The sequence below is a fragment of the Gekko japonicus genome, unplaced genomic scaffold, assembly GCF_001447785.1.
Source record: "Gekko japonicus isolate JY-2015 unplaced genomic scaffold, Gekko_japonicus_V1.1 scaffold188, whole genome shotgun sequence".
NCBI classification, from domain to species: domain Eukaryota; kingdom Metazoa; phylum Chordata; class Lepidosauria; order Squamata; family Gekkonidae; genus Gekko; species Gekko japonicus.
The window spans coordinates 658,110-671,301 of NW_015163098.1; the positions used below are offsets into that span (position 1 = coordinate 658,110).

Here is a 13,192-nt window from a genome sequence, read left to right on the forward strand (position 1 = left end):
TATGTGCTTTTTGCATCCTCTGTTGGCTACATAGGCAAGAAGGAATAAATAAATATATATTATAGACATCATATTTGCTTTCTTATCAAATCACACTGTTATATAAAGGAGCAGAATATTACAGCATGATTGTAAAATGCATGAACATGTAAATGCTCCATATTCAAGTAAACGACACTGCAAAACAAATTGTAGCATTTTCCTAAAAATTATTGTGTAATGAGAAAGTTTCTGGAAATCAGTGTGAATTTATTTTTTTGGGGGGTGGCGACAAGTACATCCTTTTAAATAAAATGATCTCATCTCAACAGCCAGACCAGATTTCTATACTTAAGTGATTAATGAATGATCAACGCATGTACAGAAGACAACATATCTGAACTGTGTATCTTGCTCTGCAATTGGCAGGGTGCTAAACGTGATAAAGTGAGCCCATCTTTTTTGCCCATCTGCTCCTCTTAAGAGTCCTGTTTTTCTGTTTCCTACTATAAACTCTCTCTCCTACTGTTTTCACCTTATTTTCTGTTCCAGGGTACCTTTTCCAACATCAAATTTACTCTTGTCTCCAGCCTCTCTCTCTCTCTCTCTGGCCCGAGAGAGCAAGGAAACTTCCATTCATTCCCCAGTCCAGCTGACTGTGGAGTGGCTGAATTTCTGCTGCCTCCCAGGGATCCCCCAGGTCTGTGGCTTCTGGCCTAGACGGCCTAGTCAGCACAGGCAGCAGGAGCCTTTCCTAACCTCCTGTAGGACGAAGACGGCCTCCTCCCTGAATGGGCTGGAGTTTATATTGATGCTGCCCTGCCCCTTGGAACAGTCCCTCTTTTCCCGCTCTTTTTGGCCTTGGGGCAGCTGGGAATTGTAGTCCAGCAGATGAGGAAGCCCCATTTAACCCAGTGAGTGATACTCCCCTCTCTGGAACTACAGCTCAATTAAACCTTATGGCGGAACATTTTAAACAAACACAGGTAACTGCCATTTCATTACACCTACCAACAGCCACTGAGGGAAACGTTACTCCCACACAGGAGAAAAGCAGGAGAAGCATCTTCCTCAAGAGAGAAAGCCAGGCAGAGTGGCTGAAGGGGGAGTGGGTGGGGAAAAGCAGCAGACTCAGTACCCAGCCAATGGCACGCAAGTACTCTTGAGTGGCGGCTGATGGGCCAATGGCTGAGGGAGAGCATTTTGGAGCCAATGGGAGCGCACGGAATGTTGCCACTTTAAAACAGCATTATTATAGAGAGAGATACTGGCTGATTTTCCTTTTCCCATTCTGCTAGTGAGAGGGTCAATATTACAAAATCCCTGTTATATTCTGGAGTTCCAAAACACAGTCTGAATGCTCTTCAAGAATTCTGACCTGCAACATCCTCTAAGAACCACTTCTGTTGAGCCTGTATATTAAAACAGAATATCAGTCCAGGTAAGAGCAGAGATGCCGGAAGTTTGTGCTCCTGCAATCTGGAGTAGCACAGCATGCCAGTCTTTGAAGCTAGACAAGCTTACCAGCTGCTGAACAATTCTTTGGCAGAAATTGTAAATACTAGCTAGTAAACATATTTACCTCTCTCCTTTAGCCCTATCTGACATCTGTCCTCCAGATGGAGAGCAACTGGCCTCAACATAAGCTGAGAAAAAATTCTTGCAGCATCTCTATATTTTTCTTCTGTCCTCCTCCAACCCCCAAGTACAATAGGCAGCACCTAATCACTGGGACCAGAGTTGATGAATGGAAGAATCCTGCAAGATTTGCCTTGTCTTCAACAGCTTTCCATCACTCTCTACTGCCATCAGGACAAATAGAGGGTTTGGAGGAGGATTCTGGGAGGAAAATCTAGGATCCTATAGCACTCCTGATAGCATAAGATGTGTTATGGCAAGGGTGGCCAAACTGTGGCTCGGGAGCCACATGTGGCTCTTTCACACATATTGTGCGGCTCCTGGCAGGGTGGCTGGAGAAGTAAAGCGAAGGCCCCAATCGGTCTTCCCTTCCCCAGACAATGTTCCCCTCACTGGGTAGGCTTGAGGTGTATTCTCAAAGCCCCCCCCCCCCGGCTTGGTGGGCGGGCTTGTGGATTTTAATCCATTTTCCTTCTCCAAACCAAGCCAGCCGGCATGGGGGGCTTGGAGGACATTTAAAGTTAAAGTTGCTTTCTTTCCACCTCTCCCTCCCTCCCCCATCTATTTGCTTTCTTCCCACTTTCTTTTCACCTTTCTTTCTCTCTTTATCCCCTCCCTCCCCATCTAAAGCCCCGCCCCACCACCACACCAACAGGCTGGCTTGGCGAAGGCATTTGTCTCTTTAATTTAATTTAATATATGTTGTTGTTCAGTCACACCATCGAGGCAGACTCTTTGAAAACCCATGGACCACATCACGCCAGGCCCTCCAGTCTTCCATTGTGCTCCGGAGTTGGCTCAATTTCATGTTCGTTGCCTCAATAACACTGTCTAACCATCTCATCCTTTGCCGTCCCCTTCTTCTTTGACCTTCAATCTTTCCCAGCATCAGGGTCTTCTCCAGTGAGTGCTCCCTTCTCATTTGGTGGCCAAAGTATTTGAGCTTCAGCTTCAATATCTGGCCTTCCAAGGAACAGTCAGGGTTGATTTCTTTTAGGATTGACTGATTTGATCTCCTTGCAGTCCAGGGGACTCTCAAGTGTCTTCTCCAGCACTATAATTCAAAAGAATCTATTCTTCGGCGCTCAGCCTCCCTGACAGTCCTTAGATGGAACTCGGTACTGGACTGTTCTGAGCAGTATATCAAGAACTGGCCTATTCTGATGACAGTTTGTGAACAAAATTAGGAGAAAATAGATGGCGCTGTCAAAGCCAAAATCCTCAACATTGGGCATAACATTAATGTTGAACTGATGCTGAGCATCCTGAAACCCATTTCTGAAGCTTTAAACAAAATACAGAAAAATAGCTATTTTATTGCTGATGCTGTTGAAATTTGGAAGGAACTGAGCAAGCACTTAAAAACAGAACTACACATTGACAAAATTAAATTACAAGCATTAAAAAAAATGAATGAAATGTATCCAGCTCATGTTCTCACAAATATTGTCAATATCTGATACCAGGGTCAAACCTTAAGTGCTGAGGAAGGAGTTAGCTATGACATGGGTATCCAGCAATCACCTATCTGTAATGCCAACTATAATAAACTTCAGAGCTAAGAGGGATCCATTGAAGAAATATATGTTTGCTGATGATGTTTTAAAGAAAGTCACACCAGTGAATTGTTGGAAGTCACTTAAGCACTTGGATTTAGAGACTGTTGAAGTAATTATTTCACTTTTAACAGCAGTAACTTCTTCTGCTGGCATAGAAAGAATATCCTCTTCCTTTGGACTCATTCATTCTATATTAAGAAATTGTTTGGGACCCGATAAAGCAGGAAAGCTTCTTTTTCTTTTCCAGATTATGAACAAACAAGAAGATGAAGATGAGTGAGCTACAGAGGACAGTACTTTATGTTTTTCATGTGTGTCCCGAGCTGATAGTCTAAGGTTGTTGTTGTTTTTTTAAAGATATTTTGTTTAACCACATCAATTAACAAATATGGAGGTTTAAGCAAATACAAGAATACATATACTATAATGTTATTGTTTTAGTTGAATAAAACTACTTAAATTGTTATTAAGGTAATGATTATTTTTCTCCTTCCAATAAAGGACAGCAGAAAAGTCATCCAAATATGAATGATTAAACTGGAGATAATTATTAAATTAGCGCAAAGTGAACTATCGATGTGTTTCCAATAGTATAACCAAATCAATAATTTTTGATATAACCGTAAAACTAATCTGAAAAGTTGTTATCCTAAAAATGAAACCTTCATCTGGTTGTAAATATTAAGATTATACCAGCAAGAGTGAGTTTCTATGTAGAAAATCATGATTTAAATCAAATCCACCCTGCTGTAAAGTAAAACTCTGTGTTGACTAAATTGTTTACCCATGTGAACTACAGCAATAAGCAGTGCTATATCTAAGTATTTGAAGTTCTCTGGAAATCTTCATTCTGGATGTTGAACATAAAAAACGCATAATGATTAAAGCTATCAGAGAAAAATAAGTCTTACTACCTTCTTCCATCTAACAATGGAGCTTTACTTATGCAACCACCACATAACATTACCCAATACTGATGTTCTATACCTTTCATACCACCTAAAATTCTTCAGCATTTCTAATGTAAAAAATGTCCTCTATTCTCTGCTTTACAAGGGAGAGGTGTCTTCCCAACTGCTAAACAGAAATCGAAATAACTTGAGGCTTTTATATTTTCAAAATGAGTCATCAATAGTTTAACATAACTAAGTAGAAGAAGGAGAGGAGATTGGATTTACACCCTGCCCTTCACTCGGAGTCTCAGAGTGGCTTACAATCGCCTTCCCTTCCCCTCCCCACAACAGACACGCTGTGAGGTAGGTAGGGCTGAGAGAGCAGCTCTGAGAGAACTGTGGCTTTCCCAAGGTCACACCTGCAGCTGCATGTGAAGGAGCAGGGAATCAAACCCAGTTCTCCCAGATTAGAGTCCGCGCTCCTAACCACTACACCAAACAGGCTCTCAGTAGACTTATCACCAATAACAGTTGTGAATCGTCACTGTACTTCTAATGAATACTTCTGAGTTTTGCAAACTCACATACTGTACCTCTTGAATCTCACAGCCTTTTGGTAATATTTTTTAAAACTTATCTACTTTCTCTCCATGCATCTGATAAAGTGGACTCCAGCCCAAGAAATCATACACTTCAATACATCTATTAAACCTTAACTGCCCCTGGATTAAGTGGTATTTTTTGCACCTAGCAAGGCTTCACTTATGTGCTTCATCCGAACAGTGTTGCAATCCACAGAATAGCTCTTTGATCATGACCAATTATATATTTTTCACCTCACCTCCCTTTTTATTTTGCTTTACTGAACATTCAATCAGATGAAAGGTATCTTGAAAACTTTGTTCACCAATTTGTGATGTTCTGGCTGATTCCCAGTAGTTGTATTTATCCGCACTACCATTATTTGGATTGTTTGTAATACTCTAATGTTCTTACTTGTGGTTGACTTGCCCAAGCCAATCCAGCAAACCTTCAGCACATCTTTACAGTGCGATTTGTTTGGTGTCTGCCTGATGTGAATGGATTTGGCCCAAGGGGACCATACCATAACCAAGGCCTATGTCAAATGAATGTTAAATTTCTTCCAGTCTTGTGGCCCTGTAAAAACTTAAACAATATTTTGTGTCATAAGCTTCTGCAAGTCAGAATGCACTTCAGCAGAGGTGGACTCTAATTCTTATGTCACAATAAAATCTTATGGGACCACAAGACTCATTTTGGCTACAGCAAACTAGTGTACTACCAGTGGGAATTTACTTAACATATCCTGAACTGGGGACAATTATTAAGAGATGGCTCTCCCCAATGGCTTTGATTAATTAATAATTAAAGACCAGACAAAGGTACCCCCTCTCAGCCAAGGGGAGGATGCAAGGGGGACAGAGAGAAATAGCAGTTTTGAGTTTTAGAAGAGAGGGGCAAAAAAGCAGTAGACACTGCCATGAGTTGGCTGGAGAACCTTGAGCAGGATCTGTCTCCTGGAATCTAATGCGAGATAATGAATCTACTGCCTCACACAAGCAAATTTTATTTAAAAAAACATTAAGACACCAATGCCCTCTTTTTCAAAGGGAATGAACCAACAGGTAAGCACTGCCCTTTGGGTTTCTCACTTAAAACGCAACATTGGCCACAGGATTGGAAAAGGTCAGTATACATTCCAATCCCAAAGAAGGGCAATGCCAAGGAATGTTCAAACTATCGCACAATTGCACTCATATCACATGCTAGCAAGGTCATGCTCAAGATCCTACAAGCTAGGCTTCAACAGTACGTGGATAGAGAACTGCCAGAAGTACAAGCTGGGTTTCGAAGAGGTAGAGGAACTAGAGATCAAATTGCCAACATTCGCTGGATTATGGAGAAAGCAAGAGAGTACCAGAAAAACATCTACTTCTGCTTCATCGACTATGCTAAAGCCTTTGACTGTGTGGATTACAACAAACTATGGCAGGTCCTTAAAGAGATGGGAGTACCAGACCACCTCACATGTCTCTTGAGAAACCTGTATAAGGGTCAAGAAGCAACAGTTAGAACCGGATATGGAACAACTGATTGGTTCAGCATAGGAAAAGGAGTACGACAAGGATGTATATTGTCACCTTGATTATTTAATATATATGCAGAGTACATCATGCGAAATGCTGGCCTGGATGAATCACAAGCGGGAATTAAGATTGCTGGGGAAAAGATCAACAACCTCAGATATGCAGACGATACCACTCTAATGGCAGAAAGTGAAGAGGACCTAAAGAGCCTCTTGCTCAGAGTAAAAGAGGAGAGCGCAAAAGTGGGCTTGAAGCTCAACATCAAAAAAACTAAGATCATGGCATCCGGCCCCATCACTCCTTGGCAAATAGAAGGGGAAGTCGTGGAAGTAGTGACAGACTTCACGTTCCTGGGATCCCAGATCACCGCAGACTGTGACTGCAGCCATGAAATTAAAAGACGCCTGCTCCTTGGGAGGAAAGCGATGGCGAACCTAAACAGCATGATAAAAAGTAGAGACATCACCCTGCCAACAAAAGTCCGCATGGTCAAAGCAATGGTATTCCCAGTAGTCATGTATGGCTGCGAGAGTTGGACTATAAGGAAGGCCGAGCGCCGAAGAATAGATTCTTTTGAACTATGGTGCTGGAGAAGACTCTTGAGAGTCCCTTGGACTGCAAGAAGAACAAATCAGTCAATCCTCAAAGAAATCAACCCTGACTGTTCCCTGGAAGGCCAGATAATGAAACTGAAGCTCAAATACTTTGGCCACCAAATGAGAAGGGAGCACTCACTGGAGAAGACCCTGATGCTGGGAAAGATTGAAGGTCAAAGAAGACGGGGACGGCAAAGGATGAGATGGTTAGACAGTGTCAAAGGAAGGGTATTGAAAACAGATCAGCCAATATAATAATGCCCCTATATAAATCAATGGTGAGACCTCATTTGGAATACTGTGTGCAGTTCTGGTCACCACACCTTAAAAAGCATATTATAGCTTTGGAAAAAGTGCAGAAAAGGGCAACTCGAATGATAAAAGGGTTGGAACACTTTCCCTATGAGGAAAGGTTAAAGCGCTTAGGGCTCTTTAAGCTTGGAGAAAAGACGACTAAGGGGTGACATGATCGAGGTTTATAAGATTATGCATGGGAAAGAGCAGGTAAAGAAAGAGGTACTTTTCTCCCTTTCTCACAATACAAGAACTCGTGGGCACTCCATGAAACTGCAGAGCGGTCGGGTTGGAACGGATAAAAGGAAGTACTTCTTCACCCAAAGAGTGATTAACACATGGAATTCACTGCCACAGGAAGTGGTGGGTGCTACAAGCATGGACGGCTTCAAAAGGGAATTAGATAAGCATATGGAGCAGAGGTCCATCAGTGGCTATTAGCCACAAGGTATAGCTAGGGGCTCTGGGGCAAGTGATGCTCTGTCTTCTTGGTGCTGGGGGGGGGTCAACAGTGGGATGGCTTCTAATGTCCTGGCCCCACTGCTGGACCTCCTGATGGCACTGGTATTTCTGGCCACTGTGTGACACAGAGTGTTGGACTGGATGGGCCTTTGGCCTGATCCAACATTGGCGTCTCTTATGTTCTTATGTTCTTAACAACAAATGTACTTCTGCAGACATTGCAGCAATTGAGTTTGAGGCCTAAATATTTAAGGTTTGACACAGTCAGGCATACAGTAAGCAGCCTAGAAAATCACCTGTATTTTTCCATCATTACATTTGTGAAGAATCTCTCAACAAATGAGTCATTAAAAGACTAAGACTCTCAGTACTTTGAAACCCACTGCTGAGAGTGGTAAGCAAGTTCTTAAGAACCTGATATGCTTGGAACTGACAATTACAGAAAAAGCACTACTGATTCCAGCTCATTTTGGTAACAGTCTTGGACCGTCTAACCACTGTTTTCTGACCAGAGGTATCCTTGCTGGATGTAAGTAATGTGTGCAGAAAGCCACCACAACTTAGAGGAGTTTAATTCCTCAAATAGACCTTTCTCTTACCAGACTTTTACAAAAGTCAATGACGTACTTTTTGTTCCAGACACGAGATTCACCTTTAACCAAACCCCCTAGGGGGTTCGAGCGGGGTAGAAGCCAAAATAAATAAATAAATACATACATACAACAGGGCAGCATACATTCTGGCTCTCACTTGACTCCACAAACATGAGGAAAAACAGTAGAAGTGGTCACTGTCTGGACTCAACCAAGTGGTGCAGATAACTGTACTCCAACATATATGTAGAGTAGAGTTTCCCTTTACTTCCTGCTTCAAAAGCCTCTGGCCAACATCAAGTGTGCTCCCGTATTTAAAGTGCAGAGGTAACCTAGTGTCAAAAGTACATTTGCAATGACTTATAAATTACCAAATCTACCACATGCAGCCACATGCTGTAGAAATTTGTTACTCTTGGTGAAACCGGGGGGGGGGGGAGCGAAACCCTAGGTTCTCTCCTCCTTTTAATGGCGATTCACCGGCTCTCTTTAAATCTCGGAGGAAACACATGGCCGAGGAAGGAAATGGAATGTAAGGAGGGCTGATTACCTGTCGAAGGCGCCCAACGGAATATCACAAGGGGAGGCGATGGCGATTAAGAAGCCCGAAGTCCTCTCAGAGCCGACTGAGTGGGTCTTGCCGGGAAGCAAGGAGCCGGGGAACGCTACAAACGTTCCCGCCACAGTATGTGCCCTCCGGGCCCTACCCAGATACGCTGCCTCTCTGGGCTCAGGGCCCACCACAGCCGCGGTCGGTTTTTCTTTTTTTTCTCCAAGGCCTCCCATTGCTCGCCCCCACACGCACACCGCGGCGGGGGTAATTTTTGGCTTACTTCGATAGCTTCGTGCCTTGAGGTATTTCCTGAATACCCCCAACCGTGTTTACATGGCACTGAACCCGGGGGAGGAAGGCGCGGAGGCCGCCCAGCCCCATGCCCACGTGCTTGCTTGTGCTCCGGCCAGCCAGACTAGGCCAGGCCGAGCCAAGCCAGGACGGGCCGCCTAACCGCTGCCCCGACTTAGGGCGACCCAAGGAACCCCGCCCGAGATTCCCTGCCTTCCCCTCACACAGCGGCCGCGCCAACATGGGACGTGCTTTGCATCGGCGGCGGAACCGGGAAGGGCACCGCCTCTGATCGCCTGCCTCTTCCCTTCTTCCTCGCCCGATCATGACCCAGCGCGGGGTTTTCCAACGGCGGCGCAGGGCCGACGCCTCCTCCCGAGCATCCCCATTCCCCACCGTCCTCGCCCCCACTTTTCCCGCTGCCTGCAACACAGCTCCCCCCATCCCGCCCCCGTGCAAGCCACGCGCCACGGTACCTGCGCGAGGCCGGGTCTCGCAGTGACTCAGGAGCGAGGAAGAAGCGCCGCGCGGCTGGCGGTAAAAAGACCCAAGCTCCCGCCGCTCGCGCTCATATAGAATTAACGTCACCACGTAACACTTTCCCCCCTCCTTCGCCGCCTCCTCCCCTATGCGCGCCCCTGTCTCCTGGCAACACCGTGCGCGCGCACCGTGGAAAGGCGAGCTTGCTGCCTAGTGACAGGCAACCGTCTTTCCTCGCGCCTGCCCGCCCACCAATCATCCCACCAACCAAGCTGTGGCCCATCCTCGACCCAGGCAGGCAGGCCAGGAGCACCACGGGCGCGCCACGTGCACCCGGATGCTGGGGGGGGGGGGGGGCAGGCCCCGCGGCTCTGGAAAGAAAGGAAATTGACCAGAACGAGCCAAGAAAAGGTTCCCCGCCCAGGTTCCCCGCCTGAACCTTGTCAGTGGCGGCGCCTCGGGTGTTGCAACCGAGTGACGGCGACGTTGGCTCTTCCTCCACCCACACGAAGCCTCGGCGCATAGTGGCCAGGACTTCACCAAGTAGGCCCTAGTGTTGTTTAACCTCCAGGTGGGGCCTGGAGATCTTCCGGAAATCACTGCTGATTTCCAGACTACAGAGATTAGTTTCCCTGAAGAGGTATCGCATTATTCCTCCCTTAGGCTCCTCAAACCCCACCTTCCCCAGTCTTCACCCCCAAAATCTGGAGAAGTTTCCCAATCTGGAGTTGGCAACTCTATCAGTGTGATGCAACATACAGCACCCCTGTCCTGCCAGTGTTGCTGGCAGCCTCTGGAAACTCTCCCATTTGTGACTTGTCTTGTTCTCTGAGTTGTACAAATAAAATGTAATCTCTTCTGCTTATAATGAATTAGTTGTCCCATAACCACTCTTCTGCCTGGTGATGAAGGTGGCCTGAAGTACATGAATTAGTATTAAAGTTCAGTTGTCAGTCTGCTGTGTAAGATCTTTTATATATATATCTTAGAGAAGGTCCTTTGAGCATGTACAGAGTGACTTTTCCACAGCCAGGGCCATTACACAGGGAAGCAGGCAGAACAGCTCCATATGGTTTCAGCACTGCCAGCTGTTAAGTGCTGTAAGTGTTCTGTGCTGTCATTTTCTGTGCTGGGTTCTGGAGCAGTAATTAAGATAAAAAGTTCCTCGGAGCCAGCCCAGCATTAGTGCACAAGTAACCACTCCCTCATGGATCACTGCCTTGATGTGGCAAGGGGGCTTGTGTGGTTCGATGAGGCTGTGGGCTATGCAGTGGAGGGCCACCCAGGACGGACAGGCCACAGCAGAGAACTCAAACCAAGTGTGATCCACTGGAGAAGGAAATGGCAACCCACCCCAGTATCTTTGCCAAGAAAACCCCATGGACAGTAACAAAAGGCTACAAGATATGACGCCAGAAGATAAGCCCCTCAGGTCAGAAGTGTCCAATATGCTACTGGGGAAGAGCAGAGGGCAAGTACAAGTAACCCCAGAAAGAGTGAAGCAGCTGGGCCAAAGCCGAAAGGATACTCGTCTGTGTCTGATGGTGAATGGAAAGTACAATGCTGCAAAGAACAATACTGCATAGGAACCTGGAATATAAGATCTATGAATCAAGGTAAGCTTGACGTGGTCAAAAATGAGATGGCAAGACTGACCATTGACATCTTGGGAATCAGTGAACTAAAGTGGACAGGAATGGGTGAATTTAACTCAGAAGACCATTATATCTACTACTGTGACCAAGAATCCCGTAGAAAAAATGGTGTGTCCTGTCTAGTCAACAAGAAAGTGCGAAAGGCAGTAATGGGATACGATCTCAAAAACGATAGAATGATCTCTGTCCACATCCAAGGCAAACCATTCAACATCACAGTAATTCAAGTCTACGCCCCAACCACTGATGCAGAAGAGGCTAAAGTGGACCGGTTTTGTGAAGACCTACAACACCTCCTAGAACTTACACCAAAAGAAGATGTCCTCATCATAGGGGACTGTAATGCTAAAGTAGGAAGTCAAAAGGTAACCGGAATAACAGACAAGTTTGGCCTTGGAGAACAAAATGAAGCAGGGCAAAGGCTAACATAGCTTTGTCAAGAGAACACGCTGGTCATGGCGAACACCCTCTTCCAACATCCTAAGAGGTGACTCTACACCTGGACATCACCAGATGGGCAACACCTAAATCAGATTGATTATATAATTTGCAGTCAAAGATGGAGAAGCTCTATCCAGTCAGTAAAAACAAGACCTGGAGCTGACTGTGGCTCAGATCATGAGCTACTCATTGCAAAATTCAGACTTAAACTGTAGGAAGTTGGGAAAACCACGAGGCCATTCAGATTTGACCTAGATCACATCCCTGATGAATATACAGTGGAGGTGAAGAATAGGTTTAAGGGACTAGATTTGATAGACAGAGAGCCTGAAGCACTATGGACAGAGGTCCGTGACATTCTACAGGTGGCTGCAATCACCACCATCCCAAAGAAATGCAAGAAAGCAAAGTGGCTGTCCGATGAGGCTTTACAAATAGCAGAGGAAAAAAGGAAAGCAAAAGGCAAAGGTGAAAAGGAAAGATTTACCCAACTGAATGCAGATTTCCAGAGAACCAAAAATCAGCAAATACCATGCTTCAGACGATTACAAAGTATCTCAAATCATTTGAATATATTTTTGTTTTTATTATTTTTCTATATTTCTTACAAATTATTCACAATTATATTAATTATCATATACACATTAATACATAGAAATAATCATATATCCAAACATCTAAGTATCGTCTCTTTATATATCACAAAAGATATTGCACAACCCCTTTAAGTCTATTTTGAAATAGTGCTCAGTCTTCCTTCAACAGAGGTCAAGATATCCTCTTGTTTCAGTGTCTTCCTCAGGGAGTTCAACAGATATTTCCAAGCACAAGGTTGCCAAATACCAAAATTCCTCACTTTTCACTTTTGAGGAAGCCTTGAGCTCATTAAGAGAGACTTTTTGCAGCGTTCATTAGTGAAATTGGGATAAATATTTTGGCTTCAGCCTGGTGGAACGTTCTCCCAAGTGAGATCAGGGCCCTGCGGGACTTGCTTCTGTTCTACAGGGCCTGTAAAACAGATGTTCCGCCAGGCGTTGGTTGCCTCATCCTGCCTTATCTTATTCCACCTCGCTCCATCTAATGCCACCTATGTTGGTGTATTGGCAGGACATTGCCCACTCTCTTTGCCTGGTTGCTCAGACACTGCAGGCTGAAATTTGAATTTTCAACTTGGAATGCTTGACTGTTGGTTATCATTGAGGAATTTTATTATTGAATTAAGATTTATAAATTGAACATTTTATCAATGTTGTAACTGCCCTGAGCCCTGTATCCCAGGGGAGGGTGGGATATAAATCAAATCAGTAAATAAATACTAGAGTGGTGCTTCCAGTGGAATGCTGTTGTTTTGTCAGATGTACACTAGGGTTGCCAAGTGGGGCCGGGGGGCCGGGAAACCCCCGCTTTGGAGGCCCGATTTCCGCCGCTGCAGAATCGGGCCCCGGGGGGAACTCCGCCCCCGAAGCGCAGCGTGGCTGCGTCACCAAGAGGTGACGCAGCCACGTCGCTCATGTTGGGGGTGTGGCCCAGATCATCAGAGGGAAAACTCTATGGTTTTCCCTCTGACGATCTGGGCCACGCCCTCAACGTGAGTGACATAGCACATCACTTCTTGTGACATGCTGGCGGCGCACTAAGCATGCACGTGCA

General features: G+C 45.2%; 1 protein-coding gene across 2 annotated transcripts in view; it reads right to left on the bottom strand.

The window, feature by feature from the left end:
• The window catches only part of NAP1L1 (nucleosome assembly protein 1-like 1), a 36,238-nt gene extending 26,631 nt beyond the window's left edge, over window positions 1–9,607 (bottom strand). For both annotated transcript variants that reach the window (XM_015406678.1, XM_015406677.1), the window contains exon 1: window positions 9,443–9,607. The gene's annotated coding sequence lies outside the window, so the exon portion shown is untranslated. The remainder of the gene's footprint in view (window positions 1–9,442) is intronic.
• Window positions 9,608–13,192: the final 3,585 nt, after the last annotated feature.